Source organism: Protobothrops mucrosquamatus, unplaced genomic scaffold, assembly GCF_001527695.2.
Source record: "Protobothrops mucrosquamatus isolate PMUCROS unplaced genomic scaffold, P.Mucros_1.0 scaffold3428, whole genome shotgun sequence".
Taxonomy (NCBI): Eukaryota; Metazoa; Chordata; class Lepidosauria; order Squamata; family Viperidae; genus Protobothrops; species Protobothrops mucrosquamatus.
The window spans coordinates 45,709-68,460 of NW_015389408.1; the positions used below are offsets into that span (position 1 = coordinate 45,709).

At 40.9% G+C, this 22,752-nt stretch overlaps 1 protein-coding gene across 1 annotated transcript in view; it reads right to left on the reverse strand.

Moving 5' to 3' along the window:
- SEC11C (SEC11 homolog C, signal peptidase complex subunit) overlaps positions 1-3,335 on the reverse strand; it is a 16,912-nt gene extending 13,577 nt beyond the window's left edge. The window contains exon 1 of the mRNA XM_015826997.1: positions 3,167-3,335. The gene's annotated coding sequence lies outside the window, so the exon portion shown is untranslated. The remainder of the gene's footprint in view (positions 1-3,166) is intronic.
- Positions 3,336-22,752: the final 19,417 nt, after the last annotated feature.

A 22,752-nucleotide genomic window follows, 5' to 3' on the forward strand; every position in this document is an offset into this window, starting at 1 on the left:
TGTCTTTAGGGCGCGGCGGAAGGAGGGGAGATCCGGGATCACCCGGATCTCTGGGGGTAGTTCGTTCCAGAGGGTGGGGGCTCCCACCGAGAAGGCCCTCCCCCTGGGGGTCGCCAGCCGGCACTGTCTGGCTGACGGCACCCTGAGGAGACCCACTCTGTGGGAGCGTACCGGCCGATGGGAGGTAACCTGCGGCAGGTTACCTGTGGAACCATCTTTGCCCCATTATATAATAATAATAATAACAACAACAACAACAATAACAAAACAATAATAACAATAATAAATAAATAAATAAATAAAAATAAATAAAAGTTGGAAGGGACATTGGAGATCATGTAGTCCAACCCCCTGCTCAGGCAGGAAATCCTATACCATTTCGGACAAAGGGCTGTCCAGTCTCTTCTTAAAAACTTCCAGTGTTGGAGCATTCACCGCTTCTGGAAGCAGATCGTTCCACTGATTAATTGTTCTAACTGTCAGGAAATTTAGAACAATTAATCAATGGAACAACCTGCCTCCAGAAGCTGTGAATGTTCCAACACTAGAAGTTTTTATCAATCATCTCACCCGGTCAGGCAGGGAAAGTATGTAGCAGACCTTGTCAGTTAAAGAACTCTGACTGGTGGAGTCTAGGAAGAGAACCTTTTCTGCTGTTGCCCTTGCCCTGTGGCATATTATTCTCCCAGAGGTGAGGCAGGTCCCCACTCTCCTGACCCTTCCAAAAAGGAATTAAAACATGGCTCTATGGCCACGCGTGGGGAGCCCAGAGGAGCACCCAACCACGGGGCTGGTTAGTCTTTTGAAAGCCCTCTCTTTGCCTTTTCACTAGTTTAATAGTTTTTAATCACTCGTGTGTATGTGTGTGCGTGTGTGTGTATGTGTGTGTATTTCAGAAATGTGAAAAATAAATAAATAAAATAAAAAACACTGGCCATGTGAAATACAAAATTATTCAGGGGCCAGACCGATCTATAAGGGGCCAGAGAAGGATTTTACAGTAGTTCTTTTGGTCATTACCACATACCACTTTGAATAAAAAAGTAATACTTCATGCTCATATAACAAGCTTTATTAGTACTCTGGCTAAAAAGGACAAATTGTAATGCTCTTCTGAAGGGAAGTACATTCCATGGTGTGGAAGTAACCAGCTGCCAATATAAAAAGTCTAAAATCAGACATTCAGCTTTGACACAGAATTTTCTAAATGGCTATATGAAGTCACTTTATACCCTGAGAGGCCAGAGTGGCATATTATTTTAATTGCTCTTTAGTTGTTTCCCAAATTTGTTGCATGGGAACACTTTAATAAGAGATGCACACGGCAGAAGGAGCTCAACCAGAAGGCAACTGCCTTTGCAGCATATGCTAAAACAAAGTTATGAATACACACAGACTCAGAAATTAGCAACTTTTTCTAACATAAAGTAAGCAGACTGAAAAAGCTGCAGAAATAATTCTGTTCAGAAATCAAATCATGATTTCCAAGACCTCAGCAGTGGACTGAATTTAATCCCAATGGTTGTAAAATAAATGCAACTGTATATCAAAAATGCCCAGTTAATGCATACCCAATCTTTTTAATGAATTGCATCTCACAATCAACCATACCAGGTTTCCTACAGATTACACAATTTACACAAGTAGCAGATACAAATACTAATGGTTGCATGTATAGACTGCGAGAAAGTTCACACATTAAGACTTGCTTAATCTGTTATTGAATAGATACTATCTGGCTGAGTTCACAACTTGCCATAGCAAACCACAGTAGAATTTACTCCACTTTTGTGTACCCAGTTAAATCTTGCAGGTTTGTCAACACTGAATAATATGGCTGGGTTTAGACAATGCATTTAATTTGGTGTTAGACCAACAATTTCTTTAACCTCCTTAGCTCGAAGGTTAATCTTATGAGGTTTTCTGTGGTATAGCATGTTGCAGAAAACCGTTGTGAAAGTTTGCAAGGGACACTGAGAAAAAAATGGGAAGAACAATCAACAAAAAGAATAGTTTATTAGTAGCTAATCTCATATTAGCTAAATATGAGCAAAAATTTAATAGCTAAATGGCAGCTTAATCTGGGATACAAGAAGCTCAAGAAAAGATTCAAAACTTAATGAGCACACTAACAAGAAAAGTCTGGAGATTCCTGAAATTTTGGAAAGGAGAACCCTTACCCTAATTTCTGTGTTAAAACTCCCAATGGATATCTATGGGATTCTTGCTTCCTTCACTATGCTCTGTGGGATGGGGACAGGTGCCCCACCTGTTTGAGAAAAGTTTGATTCAGTCCCTTGTACAAACCAAATACAATTCGGTCACCTGCTTCAGTGAGCTGCAATGGGTTCCTAGAATGGGTCTGTCAGGACTCACTAGTTTCAACAGAAGAGAATATCTATAGTTCAGGGTTGAACTGTGGAGATCTTAATGGCATCTGAACTGGACTATTGGCTTAGAGCAGTGTTTCTCAACCTTGACACTTTTAAGGCATGTGGACTTCAACTCCCAGAATTCCACAGCCAGCAATGCTGGCTGTGGAATTCTGGGAGTTGAAGTCCACATGCCTTAAAATTGTCAAGGTTGAGAAACACTGGCTTAGAGACATTTCATTACCCAGCCAGGTCATTTCATCAAACCAAATCCAAGAACGCCAGAGAATTCATGGAAGCTTGGCATTCAAACAGATCAGTCATCAGTAAGGAGATGCAACATTTACACACCCTTCAAAAGCACAGCGATCACGCATCCTTTATTATACACGACAGCCTCTTGTGTTTCATTTTGGTCTTTGAACTTTTACTTGGTACCACTTGAGTGCGAGGTCGGAATTAAGCACACCCTAGTTGGCAGTGCAACGTCTGCAAGCACACCACCCAGCTCAGGGAGCACCAAGGACTTCACACCCACTAGCCTCCCATCATCCCCAGCCAACCTGTCCAGAAGATCCCATGGACCGCTGCTCATCCCGTCCCAAAGACTCCCAGGCTGAGTTGGCAGTAAAAGAAGGGAGAGTCCAGGCAAAACTCAGTCCAGGCTTCCCCACAAGGAGGCAGATCCCCCACTCCGGCTCAAAGCAACCCCCCTCCCCGACCCTTCATCTCCAGCCCAGCCAGCCACCTGCTCCCTTCGCCGCTCATCTTCCTCCCCCTTCCTCTTCTTTTACCTGCAACAAGGGAAGGCAAACTACGCCTGAACTTCTACTCGTCCCCTAGCAGCCCAAGACGGCGCCAGCCCCGCTTCCCGCCTCCTGATCCAGCCAGCCGCGGTCAAGAGGGCGGCAGAGCCCCGGAGGTTGCACTTGCCGCCTTCCGCCTCTCCAAGCCCATTCCCATTTCCCCGGGGCTGCTCGCCAGGTCCACAGAGCCAGAGGTTGGCCTAGGCATCTGGGAGTTGTAGTCTCCTCCTCTGCGCACTCGCGCCACTCGGAGATGAGGTCTGAAGTTTCGGGAAACTACCCGTCCCAGAATGCAATGGAAAGCAACGGACGACTTTTCCATTTTCCATTTGGGTGTCCTACTCATTTGCCTGAACTGTTATCCTTTTGTAAGGAGGGAAATCTCTCTCACTGTACGGTGAAGTGTGATTTAAAAAAAAGTCACGGAAGCCTGATAGGAAAGGAACGAGAGTGAGGAACTTTTCTGTATTGATTGCGGGGAAATTAATTCGAATGCTTCTATCGGGCGTAGGGATCGGCAGCTAACTATTTGTAAGGTTCTCCTATCCGTGTACATTGTTGATTGGAGAAAAGAAGAAGAGGAGGGGCTTAGTCGAGATGAGTGAAGGGAGAGTAGGCGTGGCAAAGATGTGGAAGGCTGGTGGGTGGGGGAGGTAAGAAGTGTTTGCAGAGAAAATACTGTGTAGACCAGTGTTTCTCAACCTTGACAATTTTAAGGCATGTGGACTTCAACTCCCAGAATTCCACAGTCAGCAATGCTGGCTGTGGAATTCTGGGAGTTGAAGTCCACATGCCTTAAAATTGTCAAGGTTGAGAAACACTGGTGTAGACTGAGTAGTGAGTTGAACTTTCAAACCTAGGATGATTTGTTGTGAAAAAGCTGGCCTTTGTCTTAATAAGTTATATGAACGTGCATTTTACATTATTTCATCATTTGATTTTATATGATTTAGCATTTTATCGCTTAGCATTTATTGAGAACTCGAAGTGCCTTTAAGCATAACTCAGAAATTTTTGATTTAGACTTCCTTTTAATTCCTCTATTCACTCCATGATTGTGTTTCCTTGTGTACTTCACTTGGGCAGTGAGCTTATTCATTTTCTGCTATTGCAGAAGAATCATAATTGGATGGATTTTGTTGAAGATCATTACAAGTGATGCACCCACAAAAAAGTTGTAGCCATGTCTAACAGTGATTTTCGGTGACTCTGAGCCAGTAGCACTTTCTCAGGCAACCCACCTCACAGAGTTGTTGTGGGAAAATAGGAGTATTGGTATTGTGGGAAGTCAGCCCCTCCAGAGAAGGAAATATTAAAAGGGCAGCAAAATATATTTCCTCCAATGATCTTAAAGAGGCAGTAAAGCCCAGTTTTCTTAATAGCCCCAGGTCTCCCTTCCCCAAGCAGAAACCAGCTCTATAGAGATGCAGATGTAAATCCAAGGAGCTAGGAGATTAAGAAGACAAAGACCTAAAATCTACATACCCCATCCAAACTCTAAAAGTCATCAGCCCTAGCCCCAGGGAAGCAGGATATGACCTTTGGGACATAATAGGATTAACCTATCACCATCAGAATATCAGAAAAGCACACTCAGACTCAGGTCAAAGTTCATGCCACAGGAACAGGAAGCAACTGCAAACAAAAGGCTCCAGAGGGTATAAAAACTCACTCCCCACATGTGCTCAGCCCTTTTCTCTCCTCTTTCCTGCCAGAACCATCTTTCTGCCTGGCTCTTCAATAAACTGCAACCTTCTTTCTAAAGCAGTCGCCATGTTGTTCATCCCCGGCTTGGACTGAACCAGGATGAAGACATTATGTTCTCTGCTTTGAGATATATATATATACATAAAGGTGGGATAAAAATACGATTACAATAAAGTGAGAATATAACTGGAGGTTTGATTCGCATGAATTATTTTGTGTCATTTGCTTTAAATGTTTTGGGTTTTTGTAGATGGATATCTTATCTTACTCTGTTGCCTGATTACTTTCCAAAAATGAGAGGTTTCCAAAGAAAGGGCACATTGTATTTAAAAACACACAGATATAATGCCAAGGGAATGTTTTGTATGCCTTAAGGCAACCAGTTTAAATTTTCAGGAAGGGAAACTATTAAATCAGCTGCAGCCAAACCGATAAATAGTGACAAGGCACTAACTATTGTGGACTTTGATGCAAAGGCTATTGGAATGCTGACATTTAAGAGGTGAAATTCTAAAGGATTTTCATCTTCATTGCATTGTTGTTGTTAGTTGCGAAGTCGTGTCTGACCCATCGCGACCCCATGGACAACGTTCCTCCAGGCCGTCCTGTCCTCTACCATCTTCTGGAGTCCATTTAAGCTCACGCCTACTGCTTCAATGACTCCATCCAGCCACCTTATTCTCTGCCGTCCCCTTCTTCTATTGCCCTCAATCTTTCCCAGCATTAGGCTCTTCTCCAGTGAGCCCTTCCTTCTCATTAGGTGGCCAAAGTATTTGAGTTTCAACTTCAGGATCTGGCTTTCTAAAGAGCAGTCAGGGTTGATCTCCTCTAGGACTGATCTGTTTGATCGCCTTGCAGTCCAAGGGACTTGCATTGCATAATACAGCATAAATAACTGCATACAGGAGTTGGACACCTGTGTCCTGGAACACCTGCTACTCCCTAACCATTTTTAAACCTCTGGAGACTTTTACATATGTATTTATCTGTGTTGCAGAGATATGAGAATCTAAAATCGGCAGACAAAAGGATTTCTTCCCATTTTGAGATAGAAAGTAAACAAAAACTATAATTTTAAAAAAATTCCAAAAAAAAGATCTAGAACATTACTGCCCTTCCAAAGAACAATCATGATTGATCTCCTTTAGAATAAACTGATTTGATCTCCTCGCAGTCCAAGAAACACTCAAGAGTCTCCTCCAGCATCACAGTTCGAAAGCATCAAGTCTTCAGCACTCAGCCTTCCTTATGGTCCAACTCTCACAGCCACACATTACTATTGGTAACTGTTGATGGTTGATCCTAAACGGCAGAAGCTATTTACCACTTCAATATCTTCATTATCAGTTTTAGGGCTGGTTGTTGTACCGGCTGTGTTATTAGCTTAGTCTCATTCGTATTGAATATTAAACCCATTTTGCCACTGTATTTCTTGAATTTTATTACTAGAACTTGCAGATTCTTTGTTTTTTCGGCTATCAAGTTAGTGTTGTTGATGTTTGTTCAATTTTAAAACCATCTTAAGGTCATCACCACAGCTTCTGAAGGCAAGCCATTCCAATGATTGATTGTTCTAACTGTCAGAAAATTTCTCATTATTTCTAGGTTGCTTTTCTCCTTGATTAGTTTCCATCCATTGCTTCTTGTCCTGCCTTCAGGCGCTTTGGAGAATAACTTGACTCCCTCTTCTTTGTGGCAACCCCTGAGATATTGGAACACTGCTATCATGTCACCCATAGTCCTTCTTTTCATTAAACTAGACACACCCAATTCCCGTAACTGTTCTTCATATGTTTTAGCCTACATTTTAGCAGCGGTGGGATTCAAATATGTGAACAACCGGTTCTTTGTGTGGATGCCGCTTCTGGAAGTCCATTCTGGGCCTGGGCAACAAAAAATTGGCTACTGGTTCTGCCGAACTGGTGCAAACTGGCTGAATCCCACCACTGCATTTTAGCCAACCATTCTTCCTATGTTTTGATCTACACAAGCCACTGGAGGGTAGAGGAGAGTTCGGTGGATAAATGTAAACATGCAGCAACTGAAGTTCTAATTCCACTGTGGTCTTCATAGATCTGGACAGTTATTGCTGCCCATCTATCAGTAAGTAATGTTTATCTCCAGGCTATTTGCCTTCCCAAACACTGCTCGGTTTTGAACAGCCAGCAACTGCTTAGCGAAAAAAAGAAAAGAAAAAGGTTAACAGACAAGCTATACAAACACTACTTATTACATTTTGTAGCTGAGGTGAAGAGAGAAAGAGAAGAAGAAAAAAAGTGCCCATGATTACAGAGAGAACATTGATTGTAGAGAGCATTTTCATTTCTATCCCATTGTGCTGCCTTGGTAACTGCTGATAGAGGTGTATAAATCAAAGGCTAAAGGGACGATGGGAGCTCTTCTTTGCCTTGGTAAATTAAGATGGCCACATTTCTCCAGTTTCAGACAGTTCTTATGTCCTTCAAGCAGGATAAAAGTGTGTGTATGTGTGTATGTATGTGTGTGTGTTTTATTCATTATTTATTAAACTTAGAACACAATAGGGTTGGAAGGGACCTTGGAGATCTTCTAGTCCAGTGGTGACGAACCTATGGCACGCATGCCAGAGGCAGCACTCAGAGCCCTCTCTGTGGGCACGCGCACCATCCCCCAGAGATGGCAATCGTCCCTTTTCAACCAGCCGCCCGCTAATTCGCCGAGGTCCCACATGGCCAGATGCATCCCAGCACTCATGCACTCACTGGCCTCTGTGTGCAGCGACTGATGGTGTAAGGCAGCAGCCGCCCTGGCCCCTGCCTCACCTTGCCCTGCCTCACCTCCGCCCTGCCTTGCCTTGCCTCACCCAGCAGGACGAGCCTCCTGCCCATCGCCCCACATGCCAGAAACCCCCTGGATCTCCCCCAACCCTGCCCGGCCCCTACAGGCGTCCCTCTCTACGAGCAACACAGAGGTGATCACGCCTACCTTGGCCACACCCACCCAATCTATCATGACCACCACAGCCACGCCCACCCACTGGGCCACGCCCACCTGGCACTCGGCGATAAATAAGTGGGTTTTGGGTTGCAGTTTGGGCACTCAGTCTCTAAAAGGTTTGCCATCACTGTTCTAGTCCAACCTGCTACTTATGGCAGGAGATCCTATACTTTCCAGACAAATGGCAGTCCAGTCTCTTCTTACACCCTTCCTTTCTCAATCCAACACTTAAGATGATTTAATGCAGTTATTCCATATAATAATCCATTATATGCAGCTTTTATTATTGTTTTATTTAATTTTATTTAATTCCTAGGACACAGGGACACTAAAACTGAGCTAAAAATGAGCATGCAGAATGAGCCATCAGGTCAGGAAAACAAGAGGTAGAAATCTGGTCCCCATCAGCTTTTTTCCTGGGTTAAATGTCTATGGAGATTCTCAATCATTCAGGTTGTCCCAAAGGTGCTTTTCCAAAAGGCAACTGGACTTTCTTGGGGTTTTTTTTCCTTGAAAACATTTCACTTCTCATCTGATGGGCTGTCTGTCAAAACAAAGCAAGATTACGGCATACACTTGAAAGGAGACCGGGAAGCCTGTAATTGGGGAGTTTGTCTGGCAAGAACAAAGAATGCTTATTCACAGGGAATATGCATGTGTAAAGCTTGTAACAATTCTGTGTGGTCAAAAAGCTGATAAAAGTAACAAAAAGACTTAGGCATCTTGCAAGCTCAGCTAGAAGCTAGGAATAGGGATGGCCTGGAGCAAATAGTATGTGTATTAGATAACTCCTGAAGCATTCATTATTAGCCAAGGCTTAGGAATAGGGAATGCTAGAGACCAATAGAATAATTGTTAGATTATTATTGAAATGTTTATTAGATGATATTTCTTTTATATCCCACCTTATCCCGCCTTCTTCTTCAGAGAAAATGTATAAAACTTTATTAATTCTGTGGTTCGAGGTTTCTTGGCATTTTGGCCAGGATCCCTTTTCTTGGAGCACTTCAATAAAAGACAAACAAAACCTGCACTTCGTGTCTGTTGTTCTTCATCGGCCTCAGCACCAGGCTCAGACCTGCATTGGGGACAACACATCCAAGAAGCTTCTTTGTTCTAAACTGAATGTTGGGAAATGGAAGGATTTGTATTCTTTGCAGTCATCTGGTTGATAGCACTCAGAGTCATTGAGGCCACTTGGGCGTTTATCTGTATCCTCAGGGTCACCTGAATCAATGCAAACAGGTGTGGAACCTTTGGGGACTGCTTTCTCCCTGGTTAGCTACTTGAAGAAATTGCTTCATTTTCCCTAAATGGTATGGCTCAAACTCAGTTCCTGCCAAATGAGACATAGTGAACATAAATGAAAGGATGACAATGATCATCTCTGCAGCAGGTTGGGAATGATGCTATGGGTGTTTGGGGGCAGGGCATGGGAACAAGAGGAAAACAACACTGTGATGTCATGGGGGAAGACCTGCCCCCTTTATATTCATGATGTTGCGTGCATCATATAAGCGATGGAGCATGCATCACAATGTTGCAATGCTCATTTTGTCATTTTGACCAAAGTCTACAATTCTGCAGATACCTCCATGTGGAAATTTTTATTAATCCAGAGGAAAATGGCTCCTTCAAAAATACTGTTTCCCTTGGGAAGAAATCTTGTTGATACCAGTTGGAGCTTCTTTATTATTTAAAATGGGCATATGAAATAGGTAGGAAGTGTGTTTTAAGGTCAAAGACTGATTGGTTCAGAAAGTAGAATTTTAATGTATACATCTATTTAATTCTTTCAGATAGCTAATACTTTCTAATATTTTCTAGTACTTTCCCTTCCATATTTTGGGGAACACACATCATGTTAATTGTACAATATTGTCCACAAACTAATGCTGCCATGTAGAGTTTCAAAACATGATCTTAGCCAAAAGGTGGAGAAATGAATTTTCAGAGCTTCTTACTATCCCTAGAAAAAAATCATTTACATTTTTGTTCCTTTCACTCCAGAGATAAATGAAGCTCCTGTTTCAATGTGTTTATCCCACATTTATGAGTGCTTGTTTTCCCAGTGATGAGTCTGTCTGTCACTACCTGCCCTCAGGTCTTATCTAACATACTTCCTTCAGCCCACTTAGCAGCCCTGAAATGTAATTTTGTTGGCATGTTGCAGTCACAGGAATGGTCACGACAGAACATTTCAGGATTTGCTTGGCTCATGCACTTTGCAGGACTTACTAAAAAGTTGCTTCTACTATTTTTTTTTTTTTTCTATTACTACTGATCCGGCATCATGATGAACAGAAAGGTTTGGAGTTTCCCAGGCATTTGACAATAATTTCAGGAGAGATAGGCAGTTTTACAAATTTGATATATAGGCCCACAGAAGAGCATGCAGCCATAAGGCTGATTAGCACCCTAAAGCCCCTCCCCTGTCTTTTTAATTTTAATTTTAATTGTTTTATTCTTTTTTCTATTATCATATTTATATGTAGCTTTTATGTTTTACGTCTACTTGTACACAACCCAGAATTGCTCTGTGTGGGAGATGGGCAGTTCCTAAATCTATATAAATAAAAATGTAAATGTTCGCTTGTTCAAAATCTTAAATCTCTGAAAGTTCTTCACCGATTGCTTTGAAATTTTGACACAACATTGCATTCGAATACGCGTGTGTTTTTATATACCTACTATTATAGATGTCACACCTGTGACAGGTAAAAACATGCTTTTTAAAAAAACCAGCACCATCTGTTGGACGTAAAAGCAACACACACTAGCATTGTGAAATTAAACATATTACAAACGTGCGCTTTCTCTTTTCTTTCTTTTCCATTTAACCAGACTGAGCCACAGCAATGCGTGGCCGGGTACAGCTAGTATGATATATAAACATACAAAGAAACACACCTACATTTTTTTTAAAAAAATCTGCCTTTTGTCGCAACTATCCCATAGCAAATTACTGATAGGCAAGCTTGCAAACAGCATGGTGGCTGGAGAATTCTGGGACCTGGAGTCCACATACTTTACAGTTCCAAGGTTGAGAAACACCACTCTAGAGAATTTGGCATTTGGAAATCATGTCTCATTAAATGGCCACCACTGATAGGTAGACTTGGTTATTTAGAAAGTGGTAGCCTGGCTCACTGTTAGATTACGTTCTAGAAAAAGGTGTCAGAAAGAAATCATATGGGACAGTGCAACTGACATAAATACCAGTCAGTTGCCAAGCATCTGAATATTGCTCATGTGACAATGGGGATGCTGCAATAATCGTAACTGTGAAAAAGGGTCATAAGTCACTTTTTCCAGTGCCATTGTAGCTTCGTTGTAAGCCAGGGACTACCTGTAGCTCAGTTTCTAATTCCAACAATTCTCCCCAACCATATTAGGGATGTGGGATATATATTGGTACTTTGCAGCTTTCACCGAGTTTGCAAAAATATCTCAAAACAAGTCTGAGAAAAAAAAGACTTTTCTAAGATGGAAAATGCCCTCTGGAAATTGTTGGGTAAGATAGCCTTATTTGTATACAAACAAGGATAGCCGTAATTTCTCAAAAGACCAGTGGGATATATGCAGAAGTCCAACAATGCATGAAGGGAAACTCTGTCTTCCCATTATGGAAGTATTGCCTTCTCAAATTGCTCCTCTGCATTTTAACGTGGAGGAAAGCAAAAGAAAAGTTATATTTTTTCTTTGACCTCAAATACTAATATGGCCTGCCTGGATTACAAGTAATTTAGCAGAATTCTGAGCACAAATCTGCAGCTAATATGTTAAGAGCATCTTTATCAGCTGAACAATACCAGAGTCAGTAAATACAAAATAAGCAGGCTGGGCGATATAATCTTGGTAAACTCGGTGAAAGCTTCTGTAAAATTACATCAAGGAAACACATTTATGGATACAAAATTCAAGTTTAATCAAGTGTGTGATAACTCAGAATCTTTTATATGAGGAAAATAGCATCAAAAGAACACTAAGAAACCAGGTGATTCACAACTATTTTACTGACTGGTCCTTTATAAACTCCTCTTAGATGGCAAACACATTTCTCTGGGAATTGACTGCCCTAGACTAAAGCAGGATTTATATCTCAACAAAGTGGCAAATTGTTAAGTCGGCTTGGGTGTGGAGTTGTCCTGTTGAATGTTGTGAAAACCACAATCTTAGGGTATTGTTAATGACTAATAAATTGGTGTTTTCACAGATTATTTCGTGAGTTGCATGGAGTGTCATTCAGAGAAAGAATACTATTTATACCCACAGCTGTTGGGCACGAAACAGGGAAAAAGGAGAATTGAAATTAGAATTACATATTGGTAGTCATTATGGCAAATGGCGATAATGCTGCTGCTGATGGTTGGGTTTACACACATGAATGATTCAGTCTCTAGCTCATTCATGACTTTTCCCTTTTTGATCTGGCAGCATGCCATCAGGCTGACCAGGTCAAGGGTTATCATTTTGGGGAATACAGGTTTCCCCTTTACAGGTAGTCCTCAACATACGACCGCATGATCCTAGGAGTGTAACCGTCATAAATGTCATGCCAATCGCCAAGCATCTGAATTTTGTTCACATGAACTTGGGGATGCTGCATTGGTCGTAAGTGTGAAAAATGGTCACAAGTCACTTTTTTCAAGGCTGTTGTAACATCAAATGGTCACTTAGGTTGTAAGTTGAGGACTACCTGTAATTGGTTAAACACGTTGTGTGAATTTAGCCAGTGTTAGCAAAACAATAATTAAATATGACATGAACTTTCTTGCACTAGTGAATCAATTCTCATACATGTAGCCCCAGGTCAAATAAAAGCTGGGTTTCTACAATACAGCAAGCCAACACCAGACAGATTGCAGTATGGCTTCATATCATATGATGTGTGACTCCTATATTGTGACCCAAAATTTTGGTTTCTGGTTGAGAAAGAGGTTACCCATTAAGGGAAGATTGTTTAACAGTTGTGTGCTCACACAACCTGCCTTTGTTGATGTGATTGAAAAATAGAAGTACGGAGTTTGATTGGCATATAAAGTTTGCTAGAACAGATTCTTGTTCTTTTGTATCTTTTGGTGCTTCTCTTCCTCTTTTCTTAAGGGAACTAAGACAGCTAACCTTTTAATAGTAATCTGAAATTCAAATAGAGTTAAATCCACTCCTCGCACATCCCAATATTTGTGAAATATTTTTTTTTTGAACAAACCATCTTTTAAAATGCCCCATTATTGGTCTGGAATCTAAGTGTGCGTATTTGAGTGCTCAGAGGGAAATAATATTAACAGAATGAAAAGGTCAGAAAATTATAAGAAATACCTTTTTCAAAACTAAATATGCCTGGCAAATCAGATTCCCAGCTGACATCATGCCAGTAGTTTTAAAACTGGCAACGTGGGGCCTCTGGAGAAGTTGAACTCTATGTGAGTAAATGTCCTTCAAAAAAAACTAATGGTATACATATCTCTATGGATCAGGATATAGATTATCATTTTGCCTTTCCAAGTAGGCTCAAAACAGATAAGAAAAGCAGATTCTGTATCTTTCACAACACAAGAAAGTTGACCATAAAGTAACAAGGTTACTAGATTCAGAGCATCATCATTAATATTCTAGCCATTGTCTATCCATTGCAGGATGAAGGCCTCTTCCACATGTTTCCAACCAATAGGATCTTGAGCTTTCTTTTTGCTAAACGTGATGGAGCGACGACATCAGCAAGTATTGTGGGCCCAATTGGCAAAAGATTCAGACAATATGCCAAATCAGTGAAAGACCTAGCATGCTAAACTTGTTTATACTGAATATAGGTTAGTAATTTGCCTGGGTGGGTGGTTTGATATGCTTCATAAATACAGTCCAATTAGTTTACAGTCCAGTGTATTATGCAAACTCACTGTCATAGTTCCGATAGATGAAACCATTTAAAAGAACTTCCAAGGCAAGGATTTCTTCCTTAAAGAACATTTTATTTAGGAAACAAGATATCGGCACATACAAAGGTGAACCCAAGACTAAAATCCCCTCCCTCAGGCTACAAAGTAACAAGTTGCAATTCCCATCCCAAATTGCTGTCATAAATCACATTCACCAAGGTGGGCTCTCCTCCCAGCTTTTCAGCCCGCCAAAACTCTTATCAGGACTGACTTTGATTCTCACACAGAAGTATTGTTATGGCTAACTGAGACACTTAACATCCCCCCTCCCCCATCTAAAATCTCTAAACTAAAATGTGGCAACGAAGACAAAATGAAAAATGGCTTCAGTTCAGTTTGTCACAGCATTGATATTTACAATGTTGATTAATTCATAACCAGATTAATTATATTTTGTGCTTCAATATGTCAGAAAGGAAAATAGATTATTATGTTTTTTTTAAAAAAAACCTGATAGCCTTTACAGGATCTTGTGGGAATGTCTTCTGATTTCTACCTTTCAATAGTCTTCATTTTCTTTCTCATCTAGCTCTGTTTCTTTTGACCTACACCTCCAATGAATCAAATCACAGAAATTCCAGCAAAGACATTTGCTAAGAATGTAAGAAGAATCCTTCTGGATCATACTAATCTAACCAATAGGTGATCAACAGGTCATCCCATTCAGAAGGCAATCTTTGGCATTTGAACTGAGAAATAGGTTCCATCGTCCTCAGATTCTACACATAAAACATAGAATAATAGAGTTGAAAGGGACCTTGGAGTTCTTCTAGTCCAACCCCCTGCTCCAACAGGAGACCCTATACCATTTCAGACAAATGATTGTCCAGTCTCTTTTTGAAAGCCTCCAGTGATGAAGCATCCACAACTCCTGAAGGCAAGCTATTTCATTGGTTGATTGCTGTCGCTGTTAGGAAATTTCTTCTCAGTTCTAGCTTGCTTCTCTCCTTGGTTAGTTTTGAGCCATTTTTTCTTGTCTTGCCTCTTGGTGCTTTGGAAAATAGTTTGACCCCCTGGTCTTTGTAGGAGCCCCTCAGATATTGGAACACTGCTATCATGTCATCCCTAGTCCTTCTTTTCACTAGATTAGACATATCCAATTCCTGTAACCATTCTTTGTATGCTTTAGTCTCCAGTTCCCTAATCATTTTTGTTGCTCTTGTCTGCCGTCTTTCCATCTTTTTTATATTGTGGTGATAAAATCCCCTGCTGCATAGCAACATAAGTCCATACAGAATCAGCAATGGGCCCTTAAAGACTCTGAGACACTTCTTCTGGGATATGGAGTGGAAAACAGAATCCCATGAATATAAGGTAAAATGTACTAAAGTAGCAGATGAATGACTGGAGCTCCTTTCTATAACTCATTTAGTAGCTGTCCATGGTCCTGATCATTTGCTAGGTGCATCATGACTAACCAGTGTAAACTGATCTACCTTAATTAGTATGGTCATACTTTGGTTTTCTTCAGTTTGATTGGCTTTTCCAATCTATTTCAATTAATTTCATATATCTGCTTAACTGGAACTTTACCTGTCCTGATGTGTTTTGATGTCTTTTCAACAAATTTGGTCCTATTCAGTATATCTATTGCTTGAGGCTACCAGGCTTCAAAGACATAGGGCAGCTAGTATATTGTTTACAATCATGGCTAGCCAAATGCCATGATAGGGAAGCCAGAAACTATTGTTATCTCATTGTTCCTGGCAACTGAAGATAAACTCACTTGTCCTATTAACATCAACATCTGTTGAGCTTTAAACCTGAGGATATGGATTTGAACTGAATTTATCTCTTCCCAGTTCAAAATTAGTTCAGTACTACAAAAAGTATAATTAAAGCCATGAAATAAAGGAACAGAAAGGAAATATATTGCTTAGTGAACACCACAAAAAAATGTCACAAATTCAGGTCAGTCCCATGATGACCTGCTTTATGATCATCATGATTTACAACTTGTTGGGCAAGCTTCATTATGTTCATAAGTTGAGGACAACCTATAAGTATGAAAGGTATATTTCTATTTACTTACAAAACAGAGAACTTTTCTCTATTTTGTGGAATTATTTTATTTATATACTAATGAGGCAATCCGACTCAACATGACTTTAATGCTCAGCTAGTAATTATGTGCTGCAAAATGCACTATTTCTAAAACACATTCAAGATCATCTTAAATATATTCAGGGCCAGGAAATATATTGCAGTGGGAATGAATTTTTAGGTCAATATTGTAGATTTTCTAAAAGCAGAGTGAGCAGAACTTTTCCTTTGTTTCTTTCCTTAGTCATTGATGATGTCATTAAAGTAGGTTCTTCCATTNCATGGCATCGGACCTGGATATCTCCGAGACCGCCTTCTGCCACAGATTTCCTCTCACAGACCGGTACGCTCCCACAGAGCGGGCCTCCTCAGGGTGCCGTCGGCCAGGCAGTGTCGGCTGGCGACCCCCAGGGGGAGGGCCTTCTCTGTGGGTGCCCCCACCCTCTGGAACGAACTACCCCCCGAGATCCGGACGATTCCGGATCTCCTATCTTTTCGCCGCGCCCTCAAGACATGGCTTTTCCAGCAAGAGGGTCTGGCCTAGGGAGAATTTTAAATAGGGACAATTTTAATTAGAATTTTAATATTATACAGCGGTTAAATATTTGTTTTAATTGGTTTTTATTGGGGATAGTATTTGTATTGTTTTAATATGCTGTAAGCCGCCCTGAGTCCTGTTGGGAGAAGGGCGGCATATAAGTTTAATAATAATAATAATAATAATAATAATAATAATAATAATAATAATAATAATAATAATAATAATAATAATAATAATAATAATAATAATAATAAAATGTCCCCTGAAGGTCTTCCTCAATGTCTATATTTCATCTTTTCTAACATATATGCCGAATATATATACCCAACATATCTCAAGAATGACTCAAGAATCTCAGGATATGGGTTTCACCATTTTTTTAAAGTAGGGATGATGTCAATTAAAAAACTTTTTAACACAGATTCTGGAAGAATTTTTTTTCTGCTGAATCTTCTTTCCTCTCATCTAAACCCTGTTATATGGAAAATGGTAGGCAGAAATAAGTTTAAGAAAGGCATCAGAAGGGGGGTGGTTACTGTCTCCCTATCATCTTTCATGGTTTATTACTTTCTCTATCCAACTTACAGTCAATTTCTGTACACAATTGCCACCATACATATTGTGAACCATGGATGTTACATGCTAGGTTCAGTATATTATACGTTGTAAGCAACTGCCCTGTTTTATTATAGTGCATAGAAGTAACCACAGAAATATTCATCCAGACAATGAGATGAAAGTAACAGATTGCACGTCTGAATTGCAAATGAGAATTCTCTGAAAGTATCATTTGCTTGCCCCCAAGGGCATTCTTGGCTACACAGTTATTCTCTGCCATGCTACATGGAGAAGTGATCAGAACTTTATCCATGGGACTTAATTAAAGTTGGAGGCAAGCCTCCTCAGACATCATAAACATCTGGAGTTTTCAAGGACAGGGTTATGTGCCAAACAATATCAAAGGGTGCTACAGGTTTTCTGGATGGAGAGAAGGAGCCCATCAGAGAGAAATTCGGGGTGCTAGGTTAAGCCTACTTTTGAACTATTATGCAAATGAAAATATATAGGGCTTGGTGATCATGGGATATAGACACATGCGCATGCACTCACATACACAAATGCAGTGCTAATTGTGTACAGAACTGCAACAACATGCATTCAGTACAAAGAAGAAAGAAGTTCAGAAAGGTTGAATATTGTGCATCAGGACTTAGAGTCCATTACGATCATAACTCAAGAATGACCTGTAATGTGTGAATATTCTTCAAGACATTGTTCTAATAATGTATTTGTATTAGACATTCCCTTGCATGTTCTGGGTTTTTTGATTGTTTTTTTTAACGCTGTGTAAGCCACCCAGAGTCATGCGGTTTGAACTGAGTGACCTTAAAAATTTTGTTAGTCATCATCATCTTCTTCTTGTGTATTCTTATCCTAACTGAACCATTTAGTTGCTCCATATTCCATTCTAATTATTGCTTCCTCATCATCATATAAAAGACTCAATAGGCAGATGAGGTTGCCTGGTAACCCCATTTTTAAGGGCTTTCCACAATTTTCAACTATTACTTTTTAGATCCTTGACAATTCATACCTACAGTCACCATACTTATCTATATCTCCAAAGCAAATATATTGAACAACTGGAACAGGAGAAGACCACTTCTAGTTAAACTAATATATGTGAATATAGAAACATCTAAGTGTAATCTAATCATACCTGACATATGGTACAAGGGAATATATAATCTTTTACTGTATATGGATCATATATTGTAATAATGTTATACTTTTTTTGTCATAGAATGTTCAGAATGGAGTTCCGGCACCTTTTTTGGATGGAACCTTGTAGGGTAGGCAACGCGGGTTGTATGATGTGTGTGAGTTCCGGCACCTTTTTTTTCTTCAAAAAAAGCACTGATGTTATGCAACTCTTAATTTTATTTATTCCAAAAAATATATATTTACATATGAGTATTACAATTTCTACCCTTTATCCATGTGGATAGTGGAATCCAGGGTGTTGAAACACATTATTTGGAGGCACAACCCCCCCCCAAACAATTTGGTTAGATTCAGAAATTCCAGAGGAGGTCTGCAAGATACCACATCTTTCCATCTTGCTGTTCTAAAGCCTTGATCCATGTTGATGCATGGAACCCAAAGACTTCTTTAATTTTTGAAGAGGAATCTCAACCATCACTGTTAATGCCAATCCTACCATGAATGTGATCAGGCAGTGTCCAAGGAACAAGTAGAACTAAAAGGACAAGCACAAACAAAATAAAAGTCAGGTAGACAAGTTCTAAACATTCAGCCATTGGAAGGAAAGCTTTAATTAAATAGTTGCCTTGAAGTAAGATGGGCAGACTATAAATGTTATAAATAAGTAAATAGTTATGGTCAACACATGGAAACTGAACTGAATCTATGAAAGCTATCCCTTGGAAAGTCAACATGTACAGAGTTCCTGCAGAGGAATCATACACACATATAGGCTTCAATCATTCCATCCAGTATTTCTCAACCTTGGCAACTTTAAGATGGATGGACGTCAAATGCTGGCTAGGGAATTCTGGAAGTTGAAGTTTATCCACCTTTAAGTTACCAAACACTGAACTAATCATACCTGTCATTTTGACATAGGCAACAGCCCCTGGAGATGTTTCTGGCCCTGATGACCTCCTCCCTGATATTCTTGTATAGGTAATCCTTGACTTAGTTACAATGGCATTGAAAAAAGGGACATGACCATTTTTCACAGTTATGATGTTTGCAGCATCCTCATGATTCTGTGCTCAAAACTGAGATGCTTGGCAACTGGTTCATATTTATGACCGTCGCTGTGTCCCATGTGATCATCCTTTAGTGACCTTCTGAAAGCAAAGTCAATGAGGAAGCCAGATTCACTTAACCATTGCGTCACTAGCTTATAAACTGCAGTGATTCACTTAATAACTATGGCAATTTAAAGGTTGTAAAATGGGGCAAAACTCCCTTAACAAATGTCTCACTTAACAACAGAACTTTTGGGCTCAGTTGTATTCCTCTTTCAGGAAGCTTTTAATATGCAAATCCTTCCCCTTCTCCCTAATATTTTGTGAAATATTTTGTGAAATATTAGGTGCTAGGAAACGTTTGTTAGTTTGGATCCCAAGTTATGAGTAGGCAAAGTTTTAGGCCAGAGGCACATTTGAAATTTCAAAGGCAGGAGAAAGACAGTGCAAGCAGCATTCAGTTTAGGACTTCAGTTGGGGCTGAAATTTCCATCATAAGTAACTGTGGTTGTAAAGTAAGATGTCATGTGACCGCAGTGACTGACGGTAGCAATCCCAGCACTCCCTGTTGTGGTTGTTAACTGAGAATCTCTTGTTGTTAAGGGAGTATCCACCCCAATCCAAGCCATTCCAGACTTGGTCCCTCCCAGCCCTGAGCCTAAGTAAGATGAGGGACTGCCTCCAGTTGTCCCAGCCACCTATCTCCCCTCATCTCTGTCCTTTGGGCCACCCTGGACTCTGCCTTTCAGGGCAGTAAGCAGCCCCAGAACCATGGAGAAGTTTTCCCTGCCCTAACCCTACCACAGCAGACCTGCCTGAAGCGAAGCTGCCCTTGCAGCCTTCTTTCGGACTCAGCTTCTCCTGCAAATATAGTGGAAGGCAGTGGAAAGCTTTCCCAAAAGAGTGTAGCTTTAGCCCCTTGTGGGAAATGTTCATGGGAGAACCTGGGTCCAAAAAAGGGGATGGTAAAGGCAGATACAAGAGTCCAAGAAGGAGACAGCAAAGGCAGCAAGGCACTTCTGCTTTGGCTGCAGCAACTGGATGCAAACGATGAAAGGTTTTGAGTGGGTAACTGGGAGAGAAGACAGGTTAGGGCAGTGATGGCGAACCTTTTAGAGACTGAGTGCCCAAACTGCAACCCAAAACCCACTTATGTATTGTCATGTGCTGGGTAGACGTGGCCCATAGGGTGGGTGTGGCCCATTGGGTGGGTGTGGCCCATTGGGTGGGCGTGGCTGCAGTGGTAATGGCAGACTGGGTGGGACTAAAAAGTTCAATCAATCAAGTCCAACTTTGCAAGATCTTTTTTTTCCCTGCATGAAGTTGAAATTGATTGATTGATTGAACTTTTTTTTTTTGCACACGGCAGCGGAGGCCTAAAGCGAAAAGGTTTTATAAAACCCAGCTGAAGGTCTAGGACTGGGGTGACGGTGTGCGTGCCCACAGAGAGGGCTCGGCGTGCCACCTGTGGCATGCATGCCATAGGTTCGCCATCACGGGGTTAGGGAATGAATGCTCGCTGGTGCTGGCTGGGGCAGGTTGGGGTGGCTGCAGTCAGAAGGGCATAGATGGGGGGGGGGGGAAATAGCCAGATGGAGGATATTGAAGCCCTATGGTCATAAGTGTGCATAGGTTGCCAAGTGCTTGAATGTTGATCACTTGACCCCAGGAGTGCTACAATGGCTATAACTTCAGGCACGGATCGTAAATCCATTTTTTCAGTCCAGTCGTAATTTCAAACTGTTGCTTAATGAATATCTTAAGGACTAACTGTAGCAAAATGGCTACAATGGAAAATATATTTGTTCACAAAATGGCTGCCATAATGGGCACGGCCAATCCCAAAACATTGATTTATCAGAAGGCAAAGAATGCTCTTTACCCTCCAACTAGATGTCTGTGGAGCATAAAAGCTTTTGGGCAAATAAATATGATGCTGGACGCTGGTGCTTTCCTTCACATGAGTTCTTGCACACTCACCATATTGATGTCTGAGTAATGTATCAAAGTTTCTTGAAGTCCATTATATAATAGTATGATCACTGGATGCACCAAGTAGCAAGCATAACTAATTCTTGCAACCACAGTCCAAACCCTCCATGAAAGGATGGTGTTGATGAATCCTGCCAGGCAAAACCAATACAAATTTCTCAGCAATAAGCTTTCCTCAAAAAGTAAAATAATTACTTTGTGGCTAACTGGGGAATTCTGGGAATTGATGTCCACACATTTTAAAATTATCAAGTTTGAGAAACACCGATGTAATGTTAAACAGGCATGGGAAGAGAATTGTGCTCCCCTAATATTGATGGCTACCCTTGGTTCTAGGCTGGATATCTTAAATAATTGTTGCAGGTAGCAGTAGTGTGTGGGGGGGGGAGGGTTCTTGCCCCCCATTTCTGGTTTGTGAGCTTCCTAAATGTATCAATTTGGCCATTGAATGACAGGAAATATTGAATGAAACCTATCTGCGGCCTGATCCAGAATGGCTATTTTTGTATTACTTAAGCTCTTAAAGAATAAGATAAAACAAATAGATTCTTTCATTTGGGACCTTGAGAGATCCCAGTACAAGGTAATTTGAAAACAGCTGATGGCCGAGTCCACATGTTTTTCCTCTTACCCCTAGGGCTTTGTAATATTTACAATGCAAGGCTGTAGAAGGGGAATTTTTTTGAGGGCATGAAAGTCCTTCTGAGAACCTTTTTAACTGAAGAGACGACAGAAAAGGAAAGAGAAAGAAAAGAAACTCTTGGAAAGTATTTCTGAAGAATATATAGGATGAGGATCCCATTATTTTAATTGCTCCTTATTTTTCCAGTTCTGAAAACCAGATTCTAAGGTTCAACCTCAAGAAACCCAAGCTAGGCTCAAATGCTCATAGAGGTGGAAGAACATAAGTGCACTTGCTCTCATTCTCTCAGCAGCAAGCAAGATAAATCTTGCCTATGCTCATGTTTCAGTGGGGCAGGGGAGAAAAAGAGCATAAATTATTCTTAAACAACAGCTAGGGCAGGGGTAGGCAACCTTGGCTCTTTTATGACTCGTGGACTTCAACTCCCAGAATTCCTGAGCCAGCATGGCTCAGCTTGGAAACCTCTCCCTTTCCCCTCAGTGTGGCTGGCTCAGGAATTCTGGGAGTTGAAGTCCACGAGTCATAAAAGAGCCAAGGTTGCCTACCCCTGAGCTAGGGAAAAAGTAAAGGTTTACTCTGCCCAGCCATGCCTGACTCTAAGGGACAGTGATGGTCTCTGTTTCCTAACCAAGGGAGCCAGCATTGTCTGAAGACACGTTTGTGGTCATGTCGCCAACATGACTATACGCCAAGGTAATGGAACACTGTTACCTTCCCAACCGAAGTGGTACCTATTTATCTACTTGCATTTGCATGTTTTCAAACTGCTAGGTGGGCAGGGGCAAAAACAAGAGCTCATCCCTTCATGTGTACTTGGGTCTCGAACTGCCAACTTTCCAGTTGACAGCCCATCATCTTAACCACTACATCACAGCTAACCCCCTATTTAAAAAAGGCCCCTTTCTCCTTGGATAGCATACCTCCATAGCCTTCCTCACATGCAAAAATGATCCATC